The sequence below is a fragment of the Pseudorca crassidens genome, chromosome 16 (genome assembly GCF_039906515.1).
Source record: "Pseudorca crassidens isolate mPseCra1 chromosome 16, mPseCra1.hap1, whole genome shotgun sequence".
Classification (NCBI taxonomy): Eukaryota; Metazoa; Chordata; class Mammalia; order Artiodactyla; family Delphinidae; genus Pseudorca; species Pseudorca crassidens.
Window position 1 is genome coordinate 48,093,866 of NC_090311.1, and position 13,043 is coordinate 48,106,908.

A 13,043-nucleotide genomic window follows, 5' to 3' on the forward strand; every position below is an offset into this window, starting at 1 on the left:
CTTCCAGAACATGCCTTATTCCTTCTCACTGCTAAGCCTCTGCCTTCACTATATTCACTGGCTATAATGCTGTCATCCTCCTCTCTCTGCATCCAAATACTACACAGAAAAACAACCACTATAGACTCCCAGTGATTTCTCCTTCCCCTGAACTTAGTTTTTATCTCTCTCATTTGGCATTTGTGCATGCGCTACTTTATATTTCTCTTGATTGTTAGATCGATTATTTAATGCTTAGGTCATTATGCTACTTAGATGTTTTTCTCTCCTGTCTCAAGTTTTTCCCTCATTTTTATATGTACTTTACATACAATAAAATACACATTTTAAATGTACAGATTGATGAGTTTTGCTGATTAAAATTTAATTTCCCTGAAGGAAAGGGAGGTATGTTTGAATAAGTGACTGATTGTTGACGAAAAATAAGATCATAGCAAAAAACAGGAGTACTTTTTAAAAAGCAGAGTCTATTAACTGATTTCAATAGAAAAAAATAAATGATTCTTCTTTCCTTCTCCCAGTATCATTTTCATCCTAATGTATTTCTTGTGCCACACTAAAGCCTCATTATTCACTCACTCATCAGTAAACCATCCACTATGTGCCAGGCATTATACCAGGTGCTACGGACACAAAGACATGAACCCAAGGCTGAAGAAATTATCAACCTAGAGGCTGATAACCAACAATGGGCTTAGGGTATATGCAGTATATGTAAGCATTCCTAAGAGCACACCAAAAGAACTGCCCCGGGAAATTGGAAGAGGCTTTACTGAGGAAATATTTAGCAAGGTTTTGGGAAAATGCCTAATAAAAAAGGTTTCTAGGTAGTAACTGGGAAGGATAGTACATTTCCAGAGAAGGGACTGGTAATCCTTTATGCACCTTAGACGCTTTTGATATTCTGATAAAGCATAGAGACCCATTATCAGAATAATTTTTTTTTTAATGAATAGAGTTTATTTATTTATTTTTGGCTGCGTTGGGTTTTCGTTGCTGCTTGCGTGCTTTCTGTAGTTGTGGCGAGCGGGGGCTACTCTTCGTTGCGGTGCGCAGGCTTCTAATTGCGGTGGCTTCTCTTATTTTGGAGCACGGGCTCTAGGTGCGCAGGTTTCATTAGTTGTGGCTCATGGGCTTTAGAGAGCAGGCTCAGCAGTTGTGGCTCACGAGCTTAGTTGCTCCGTGGCATGTGGGATCTCCCCAGACTAGGGCTCGAACCTGTGTCCCCTGCAGTAGCAGGCGGATTCTTAACCACTGCGCCACCAGAGAAGTCCCCAGAATAATATTTTTATAAAAGCTTTATTGGAATATAACTTATATACATAAAGTTCACCCTTTTAAAGTGTACAATTCAGTGTTTTTTTTAGTATTTCACAAAGTTGTGTAACTATTACCATTATCTAATTTTAGAACATTTTTATTACAGAATAATATTTTAAAGTTCATGAAATGAAATAGGATAGTAAAACCAATTATATGGAAATACAGTAATCAAAATATTTTTAAAACTGGGGATAACCTATGAGCCTCATTAAAACATTAAATAACAAGATATAGCAGAGTATGCAGCAACTACTATAATTTCAAAGTATGCCAAAGTATCATGGGCATAAATGATACTCAAGTTATCTTCAACAGCTGTAATGTGATATGAAAATATATGTGTTTTCCACTGGTGACCAAGCCACAAGTATTGATAATATTACTGTGGATTGTCACCTTATTCATAATGGAAGGAAATGCTAATTTTCAATAAGCAATTAGTGAAAATAAAGATGTAATATCTTACTGTTACCAGAGATGGAGGTGGGGGGAGGGGGAACTGGATGAAGACAGTCAAAAGGTACAAAGTTCCAGTTATAAGATAAATAAGTACTAGGGGTGTAATGTACAACATGATAAATATAATGAATACTGCTGTACATTATATATGAAAATGGTTAAGAGAGTAAATCCGAAGTGTTCTTATCACAAGGAAAAAGAATATTTTTCTATTTCTTTAATTTTGTATCTATATAAGATGACAGATATTCACTAAACTTACTGTGATAATCATTTCATGATGTACGTAAGTCAAATCATTATGCTATATGCCTTAAACTTATACAGTGCTGTATGTCAATTATATCTCAATAAAACTGGAAGGGAAAAAAAGATGTAATGTCTTCCCATCCAAGTTTATGGACGCTTTAATGTAGAGGAATCAATTTTCATAGATGAAAGAGTAGGAAGAACTTTTAGAAGGCTAGTGACCATCCAGCAGATGAAAGGGCTAGAAACCAGGCAAGACTGCTTGAAGGGGAAAACGGTGATAGATTTGTGAACTAGTTCTGAGGTAGAATCCAAGAAGCAATTAGATGTGGAGGGTAAAGAAAAGACTGCAGAAGACATCAAGATTTCTGGCACAGTTGAGTGGATTGATAAAAACAAATGTTCTAGAGCTTTTAGAATCTGAAAAATGAAATCTATTCTAATTAAGGTTACTCAATTCCTAAATGAATTTTATAAAATAATGGTGATAGCATAACAAAGATAATGAGCATAAGAGAAAAGAACAGACAGTATGAAAGATGAATGAGAAAAAGGGGAAGAGTGGGGATGAGGAGACCAATTAGGTTACAGCAAAACCCAACTCCAGATATCTCCTTCCACAGCTCCAGTTTATTCACCAGGCCTCCTGATTCCGCCTTCACAATATTTCCAGCACATTTGGAATCAGAAAAACTGGGTTCAATTCTGACTTTGTCAATAATGACTCCTCTGAACTTGTACTTAACATCTCTGGGTTTTATTCTTTATCTACAATAAGAGCTTTTTGGGGGGGGAAATAGATTGCTAATATCAAATTATTTACTTATTCTTACTTCATAAAAATTTGTACAGAAACATCTGATTACTTAGATTTCAAATAAAATAGTCTACTTCATGAAAACATTGTGTTAAAACTTAGATTTATATACTTAATTTAATAATATTTAAGATAAATTTATATCCTGTCACATTATCAGGACTAGGTTTGTAAAATTTATAACACCTTACTGTAATGAGGAAAGAACAAGAGCACAATACACATATGGATCAGAAGTAAGAATGCTCTCATGAGTTGTAACAACTTGCAAAAACAAAAAAACAAAAAAGCTCTTAACTAAACTAACCAAATTGATTTATTCTTTCAGAAGAAAAACAATTGCAATATTATCAAAGTATCAACTGTTAACTATTTCCCTAAATCAAACAAAAAAAGCCTTAGAATATACTTTATTTAGCTACTAACTTGTGTAACCTGTGAAAAACAAGGCAATATAAATTCCTATGTAAGTATAAAAACAAATTTGAAGTAACCTCTAAAGGTTATTTAATTAGCTCAAGGTTTTTCACATTGTTCTACAAAACCTGAAGCTCCCCAGGTTCCATGAGATATTCTCCATCCAGAATTAGATCCTAAGATTTTTATGAAATTACTGAACTAGAGCAATCTTACTTGAATCTACATCAAATCTTACTTGAACTATATCTGGTTCTTAAAACCAGAACTATCTACAACATCTGTCTCTCAAATCCCTTGCAAAATATTTACATACCATGTTATTTTCATTATTGTAAAACATTCTTTACCCTTCCATTGTATTAACATTTATAAAACATTTATAAAAAGCCATTTAGCTCCTTGGAAATATGATTTCGAAGATGTAGCAACTTCGAATGCTCATAATAAAAGATTAAACTTTAATCTTTTTTTTCCTAAACTTTAATCCTTTAAAGAAATCCCAAAATTAAAAATTGGCTGACTTCGGAATGAGAGGAAGATGGCGGAAGAGTAAGACGCGGAGATCACCTTCCTCCCCATAGATACACCAGAAATACATCTACACGTGGAACAACTCCTACAGAAAACCTACTGAAGGCTGGCAGAAGACCTCAGACCTCCCAAAAGGCAAGAAACTCCCCCACGTACCTGGGTAGGGCAAAAGAAAAAACAGAGACAAAAGAATAGGGACGGTACCTGCACCCGTGGGAGGGAGCTGTGAAGGAGGAAAAGTGTCCACACACTAGGAAGCCCCTTCGCGGGCGGAGACTGCGGGAGGCGGAGGGGGGAGCTTCAAAGCTGCGGAGGAGAGCACAGCAACGGGTGCGGAGGGCAAAGCGGGGAGATTCCCAAACAGAGGATAGGTGCCGACCGGCACTCACCAGCCCGGGAGGCTTGTCTGCTCCCCCACCGGGGCGGGCGGGGCTGCGAGCTGAGGCTCTGAGGCTCGGGTTTCGGTTTCGGACGGAGCGCACAGGGAGAGGACTGGGGTTGGCGGCTTGAACATAGCCTGAAGGGGTTAGTGCACCACGGCTAGCCGGGAGGGAGTCCGGGGGGAAAAGTCTGCGCCTGCCGAAGAGGCAAGAGACATTTTCTTCCTTCTTTGTTTCCTGGTGCGTGAGGAGAGGGGTTTAAGAACGCTGCTTAAAGGAACTCCAGAGACGGGCGCGAGCCGCGGCTAAAAGCGCGAACCCCAGAGACGGGCGCGAGCCGCGGCTAAACGCGCGGACCCCAGAGACGGGCGGGAGACGCTAAGGCTGCTGCTGCCGCCACCAAGGGGCCTGTGTGCGAGCACAGGTCACTCTCCACACCCCTCTTCCGCGGAGCCTGTGCAGCCCACCACTGCCAGGTTCCCGGGATCCAGGGACGACTTCCCCGGGAGAACGCACAGCGGGCCTCAGGCTGGTGCAAAGTCACGCCGGCCTTTGCCACCGCAGGCCCGCCCCTCCCTCCCCCCAGGCCTGAGTGAGCCAGAGCCCCGGAATCAGCGGCTCCTTTAACCCCGTCCTGTCTGAGCAAAAAACAGACGCCCACCAGCGACCTACACGCAGAGGCGGGGCCAAATCCAAAGCTGAGCCCCGGTGAGCTGTGAGAACAAAGAAGAGAAAGGGAAATCTCTCCCAGCTGCCTCAGGAGCAGCAGATTAAAGCTCCACAATCAACTTGATATACCCTTAATCTGTGGAATACCCGAATAGACAACCAATCATCCCAAATAAAGGAAGTGGACTTTAGGAGCAAGAGCTATGATTTTTTTCCCTTTTCCTCTTTTTGTGAATGTGTATGTGTATGCTTCTGTGTGAGATCTTCTCTGTATAGTCTTGCTTCCACCATTTGTCCTAGGGTTCTATCCGTCCATGGTTTTTTTTTTTTAATTTTTTTAATAATTAATTTTAATTTTAATAACGTTATTATACTTTACCTTCGTTCTTTCTTTCTTTCTTTCTTTCTTTCCCTTCTTCCTTCCTTCCCTCCTTTAGACGACGAATCATCCCAAATTGAGGAGGTGGTCTCTGAGAGCAAGATTTATGATTTTTCCCCCTTTACCTCTTTTAGTGAGGGTGTATGTGTATGCTTCTGTGTAAGATTTTGTCTGTATAGCTTTGCTTCCAACATTTGTCCTAAGGTTCTATCCATCCCTTTTTTTTTTTTCTAAATAAGAATTTTTTAATAACTTTATTATACTTTATTTTATTTTTACTGTATCTTCTTTCTTTCTGTCTTTTTTCCTGCTTTCCCTCCTTCCTTCCTTCCTCTCTCCCTCCCTCCCTCCTTTCTTTCCTTCTTGCCTTCTTTCCTTCTTTGCTTCTTTCTTTCTTTCTTCCTTCCCTCCTTTCCTTCTTTCTTTCCTCATACTTCTACTAATTCCCTCTACTTTTTCTCCCTTTTATTCTGAGCCGTGTGGATGAAAGGCTCTTGGTGCTCCAGCCAGGAGTAAGGGCTCTGCCTCTGAGGTAGGAGAACCAACTTCAGGACACTGGTCAACAAGAGACCTCCCAGCTCCACATAATATCAAACGGCGAAAATATCCCAGAGACCTCCATCTTAACACCAGCAGCCAGCTTCACTCAACGACCAGCAAGCCACTGTGCTGGACAACCTATGCCAAACAACTAGCAAAGCAGGAACACAACCCCACCCATTAGCAGAGAGGCTGCCTAAAATCATAATAAGGCCACAGACACCCCGAAACACACCACCAGACGTGAACCTGCCCACTAGAGAGACAAGATCCAGCCTCATCCACCACAACACAGGCACTAGTCCCCTCCACCAGGAAGCCCACACAACCCACTGAACCAACCTTAGCCACTGGAGACAGACATCAAAAACAGCAGAAATTATGAACCTGCAGTCTGCAAAAAGGAGACCCTAAACACAGTAAGATAAGCAAAATGAGAAGACAGAAAAACACACAGCAGATAAAGGAGCAATATAAAAATGCACCAGACCTAACAAATGAAGAGGAAATAGGCAGTCTACCTGAAAAAGAATTCAGAATAATGATAGTAAGGATGATCCGAAATCTTGGAAATAGAATGGACAAAATGCAAGAAACAGTTAACAAGGACCTAGAAGAAATAAAAATGAAACAAGCAACGATGAACAACACAATAAATGAAATTAAAAGTACTCTAGATGGGATCAATAGCAGAATAACTGAGGCAGAAGAACGGATAAGTGACCTGGAAGATAAAATAGTGGAAATAACTACTGCAGAGCAGAATAAAGAAAAAAGAATGAAAAGAACTGAGGACAGTCTCAGAGACCTCTGGGACAACATTAAACGCACCAACATTCGAATTATAGGGGTTCCAGAAGAAGAAGAGAAAAAGAAAGGGACTGAGAAAATATTTGAAGAGATTATAGTTGAAAACTTCCCTAATATGGGAAAGGAAATAGTTAATCAAGTCCAGGAAGCACAGAGAGTCCCATACAGGATAAATCCAAGGAGAAATACGCCAAGACACATATTAATCAAACTGTCAAAAATTAAATACAAAGAAAGCATATTAAAAGCAGCAAGGGAAAAACAACAAATAACACATAAGGGAACCCCCATAAGGTTAACAGCTGATCTCTCAGCAGAAACCCTACAAGCCAGAAGGGAGTGGCAGGACATACTGACAGTGATGAAGGAGAAAAACATGCAGCCAAGACTACTCTACCCAGCAAGGATCTCATTCAGATTTGATGGAGAAATTAAAACCTTTACAGACAAGCAAAAGCTAACAGAATTCAGCACCACCAAACCACCTTTACAACAAATGCTAGAGGAACTTCTCTAGACAAGAAACACAAGAGAAGGAAAAGACCTACAATAACGAACCCAAAACAATTTAGAAAATGGGAATAGGAACATACATATCGATAATTACCTTAAATGTAAATGGACTAAATGCTCCCACCAAAAGACACAGACTGGATGAATGGATACAAAAACAAGACCCTTATATATGCTGTCTACAAGAGACCCACTTCAGACCTAGAGACAAATACAGACTGAAAGTAAGGGGATGGAAAAAGATATTCCATGCAAATGGAAACCAAAAGAAAGCTGGAGTAGCAATTCTCATATCAGACAAAATAGACTTTAAAATAAGGACTATTAAAAGAGACAAAGAAGGACACTACATAATGATCAAGGGATTGATCCAAGAAGAAGATATAACAATTGTAAATATTTATGCACCCAACGTAGGAGCACCTCAATACATAAGGCAAATACTAACAGCCATAAAAGGCAAAATCAACAGTAACACATTCATACTAGGGGACTTAACACCCCACTTTCACCCATGGACAGATCATCCAAAATGAAAATAAATAAGGAAACACAAGCTTTAAATGATACATTAAACAAGATGGCCTTAATTGATATTTATAGAACATTCCATCCAAAAACAACAGAATACACATTTTTCTCAAGTGCTCATGGAACATTCTCCAGGATAGATCATATCTTGGGTCACAAATCAAGCCTTGGTAAATTTAAGAAAATTGAAATTGTATCAAGTATCTTTTCTGACCACAACACCATCAGACTAGATATCAATTACAGGAAAAGATCTGTAAAAAATACAAACACATGGAGGCTAAACAATACACTACTTAATAATGAAGTGATCACTGAAGAAATCAAAGAGGAAATAAAAAAATACCTAGAAACAAATGACAATGGAGACACAACGACCCAAAACCTATGGGATGCAGCAAAAGCAGTTCTAAGAGGGAAGTTTATAGCAATACAAGCCCACCTTAAGAAACAGGAAACATCTCGAATAAACAACCTAACCTTGCACCTCAAGCAATTAGAGAAAGAAGAACAAAAAACCCCAAAGCTAGCAGAAGGAAAGAAATCACAAAAATCAGATCAGAAATAAATGAAAAAGAAATGAAGGAAACAATAGCAAAGATCAATAAAACTAAAAGCTGGTTCTTTGAGAAGATAAACAAAATAGATAAACCACTAGCCAGACTCATCAAGAAAAAAAGGGAGAAGACTCAAATCAATAGAATTAGAAATGAAAAAGGAGAGGTAACAACTGACACTGCAGAAATAAAAATGATCATGAGAGATTACTACAAGCAACTCTATGCCAATAAAATGGACAACCTGGATGAAATGGACAAATTCTTAGAAATGCACAACCTGCCAAGACTGAATCAGGAAGAAATAGAAAATATGAACAGACCAATCACAAGCACTGAAATTGAAACTGTGATGAAAAATCTTCCAACAAACAAAAGCCCAGGACCAGATGGCTTCACAGGCGAATTCTATCAAACATTTAGAGAAAAGCTAACACCTATCCTTCTCAAACTCTTCCAAAATATAGCAGAGGGAGGAACACTCCCAAATTCCTTCTATGAGGCCACCATCACCTTGATATCAAAACCAGACAAGGATGTCACAAAGAAAGAAAACTACAGGCCAATATCACTGATGAACATAGATGCAAAAATCCTCAACAAAATACTAGCAAACAGAATCCAACAGCACATTAAAAGGATAATACACCACGATCAAGTGGGGTTTATTCCAGGAATGCAAGGATTCTTCAATATACACAAATCTATCAATGTGATAAACCATATTAACAAATTGAAGGAGAAAAACCATATGATCATCTCAATAGATGCAGAGAAAGCTTTTGACAAAATTCAACACCCAGTTATGATAAAAACCCTGCAGAAAGTAGGCATAGAGGGAACTTTCCTCAACATAATAAAGGCCATATATGACAAGCCCACAGCAAACATCATCCTCAATGGTGAAAAACTGAAAGCATTTCCACTAAGATCAGGAACAAGACAAGGCTGCCCACTCTCACCACTCTTATTCAACATAGTTTTTAGCCACAGCAATCAGAGAAGAAAAGGAAATAAAAGGAATCCAAATCGGAAAAGAAGAAGTAAAGCTGTCACTCTTTGCAGATGACATGATCCTATACATAGAGAATCCTAAAGATGCTACCAGAAAACTACTAGAGCTAATCAATGAATTTGGTAAAGTGGCAGGATACAAAATTAATGCACAGAAATCTCTGGCATTCCTATATACTAATGATGAAAAATCTGAAATCAAGAAAACACTCCCATTTACCATTGGAACAAAAAGAATAAAATATCTAGGAATAAGCCTACCTAAGGAGACAAAAGACCTGTATGCAGAAAATTATAAGACACTGATGAAAGAAATTAAAGATGATACAAATAGATGGAGAGATATACCATGTTCTTGGATTGGAAGAATCAACATTGTGAAAATGACTCTACTACCCAAAGCAATCTATAGATTCAATGCAATCCCTATCAAACTACCACTGGCATTTTTCACAGAACTAGAACAAAAAATTTTGCAATTTGCATGGAAACACAAAAGACCCCGAATAGCCAAAGCAATCTTGAGAACGAAAAAAGGAGCTGGAGGAATCAGGCTCCCTGACTTCAGACTATACTACAAAGCTACAGTAATCAAGACAGTATGGTACTGGCACAAAAACAGAAAGATAGATCAATGGAACAGGATAGAAAGCCCAGAGAGAAACCCACGCACATATGGACACCTTATCTTTGATAAAGGAGGCAGGAATGTACAGTGGAGAAAGGACAGCCTCTTCAATAAGTGGTGCTGGGAAAACTGGACAGGTACATGTAAAAGTATGAGATTAGATCACTCCCTAACACCATACACAAAAATAAGCTCAAAATGGATTAAAGCCCTAAATGTAAGGCCAGAAACTATCAAACTCTTAGAGGAAAACATAGGCATGACACTCTATGACATAAATCACAGCAAGATCCTTTCTGACCCACCTCCTAGAGTAATGGAAATAAAAACAAAAATAAACAAATGGGACCTAATGAAACTTCAAAGCTTTTGCACAGCAAAGGAAACCATAAACAAGACCAAAAGACAACCCTCAGAATGGGAGAAAATATTTGCAAATGAAGCAACCGACAAAGGATTAATCTCCAAAATTTACAAGCAGCTCATGCAGCTCAATAACAAAAAAACAAACAACCCAATCCAAAAATGGGCAGAAGACCTAAATAGACATTTCTCCGAAGAAGATATACAGACTGCCAACAAACACATGAAAGAATGCTCAACATCATTAATCATTAGAGAAATGCAAATCCAAACTACAATGAGGTATCATCTCACACCAGTCAGAATGGCCATCATCAAAAAATCTAGAAACAATAAATGCTGGAGAGGGTGTGGAGAAAAGGGAACACTCTTGCACTGCTGGTGGGAATGTGAATTGGTTCAGCCACTATGGAGAACAGTATGGAGGTTCCTTAAAAAACTACAAATAGAACTATCATATGACCCAGCAATCCCACTACTGGGTATACACCCTGAGAAAACCAAAATTCAAAAAGAGTCATGTACCAAAATGTTCACTGCAGCTCTATTTACAATAGCCCAGAGATGGAAGCAACCTAAGTGCCCATCATCGGATGAATGGATAAAGAAGATGTGGCACATATATACAATGGAATATTACTCAGCCATAAAAAGAAACGAAATTGAGCTATTTGTAATGAGGTGGATAGACCTAGAGTCTGTCATACAGAGTGAAGTAAGTCAGAAAGAAAAAGACAAATACCGTATGCTAACACATATATATGGAATTTAAGAAAAAAAAAATGTCATGAAGAACCTAGGGGTAAGGCAGGAATAAAGACGCAGACCTACTAGAGAACGGACTTGAGGTTATGGGGAGGGGGAAGGGTGAGCTGTGACAGGGCGAGAGAGAGTCATGGACATATACACACTAACAAACGTAGTAAGGTAGATAGCTAGTGGGAAGCAGCCACATGGCACAGGGATATTGGCTCGGTGCTTTATGACAGCCTGGAGGGGTGGGATAGGGAGGGTGGGAGGGAGGGAGACGCAAGAGGGAAGATATATGGGAACATATGTATATGTATGACTGATTCACTTTGTTATAAAGCAGAAACTAACACACCATTGTAAAGCAATTATACCCCAATAAAGATGTTAAAAAAAAAAAAATTGGCTGACTTCAACTGGCCAAAACCATACCGCTTTTAATTACTATAGGTTCACACTAAATCCTGATATCTAAGAGGGCAAATTATTCCTGCTTTTCGTTTTCAAAAATGCCCAGGCTAAAAAATATATATATATAAATATAAATAAATAAATACAATAAATGCCCAGGCTGCTTTTGACCACGTACTCTTTTACCTATCAGAATAATCTTATCAAATTTCATGAAAATCTTATTCGGATTTTGATTGGATTTTTACTGACTTTCAGAATAATCCTATCAAATTTCATGAAAATCTTATTGGGATTTTGATTGGATTTTTACTGAATTTATAGATCAACTTGGAGAGAACTGAAATCTTTACAATGTTAAACCTTTCAGTGAACAAAGTATGGGTATTTACTTCTTTAATTTCTCTTAATTTTTTCATTTAACAACAAAATTGTTAAATTTCTTACTAGATATTTAGTACCACATGATAATATTGTAAATGGTGCCTTCTCTTTATTTGTGTTTCTAGTTGTTAGTCACTCCACTCTAGAAATGCAATTGACTTTTGTATATATTAACCTTATACCTGGCCACCTTGCTAAACTTTCCCATTATTTCTAATAATTTGCTTGTAGTTTTGTGTGTGTGTGGTACGCGGGCCTCTCACTGTTGTGGCCTCTCCCATTGCGGAGCACAGGCTCCGGACGCGCAGGTTCAGCGACCATGGCTCACGGACCCAGCCGCTCCGCGGCATGTGGGATCTTCCCGGACCGGGGCACGAACCCGTGTCCCCTACGTCGGCAGGCGAACTCTCAACCACTGTGCCACCAGGGAAGCCCCTGCTTGTAGTTTTAAGAGGGGAAAGATCCTTTGTAAATCTATAAATAATAATTATAATAATCCATCACATCATCTATAAATAATGACAGTTTTATTTCTTCTTTTCCAATTTTTGGAAATTTCTCTTTCCATGTTTTCTCACACTGGTTAGTATCTCCAATAATATGCTGAATAAAAGTAATAACAGCAGCATCCTAGTCTCATTCCTAATTTTTTTAAGGAATGTTTCTAATATTTCTCCAATTAAGATAACTGCTCTGGAGTTTTTAAAGATGCTCCTTATGAATTTAAAATAAATTTCCTTCTATTCCCAATGAATAGGGGTTGAATTTTATTTTCAAAAGCTTTTTTGTACCTTTGAGATGAACATATATGGTTTTTTTAACTTCTTTTTTTGAACTAATATTAGACTTACAAAAAAGTTGCAAAAATAGTGGAGCTCTCTTATATTCCTTATCCTATGTCCTCTAATGTGAAGATCTTCATAAGTACAGAATAATTATGAACAGGAAATTAATACTGCTTAAATATTATTAACTATAAATCTTACTCAAATTTTACTAATTTTCCCACTAATATCCTTCTATGTAGCATCTTATCCAGGATTCTACATTACATTGTTATTTCTCTTTAGTCTCCTCCAGTCTGCAGTAGTTATCAGTCTTTTTTAAAAAATATTTATTTATTAATTTGGTTGCGTGGTGTCTTAATTGCAGCAGGCGGGCTCCTTAGTTGTGGCTCGTGGGCTCCTTAGTTGCACACATGGGCTCCTTAGTTGTGGCATGCGAAGTCTTAGTTGCGGCACGCATGTGGGATCTAATTCCCCGACCAGGGATCGAACCCGGGCCCCCTGCATTGAGAGCACAGAGTCTTATCCAC

General features: G+C 38.5%; 1 protein-coding gene across 9 annotated transcripts in view; it reads right to left on the reverse strand.

The window, feature by feature from the left end:
- The window catches only part of SHLD2 (shieldin complex subunit 2), a 111,781-nt gene that overhangs the window by 28,672 nt on the left and 70,066 nt on the right, over nt 1–13,043 (reverse strand). The window lies entirely within an intron of this gene.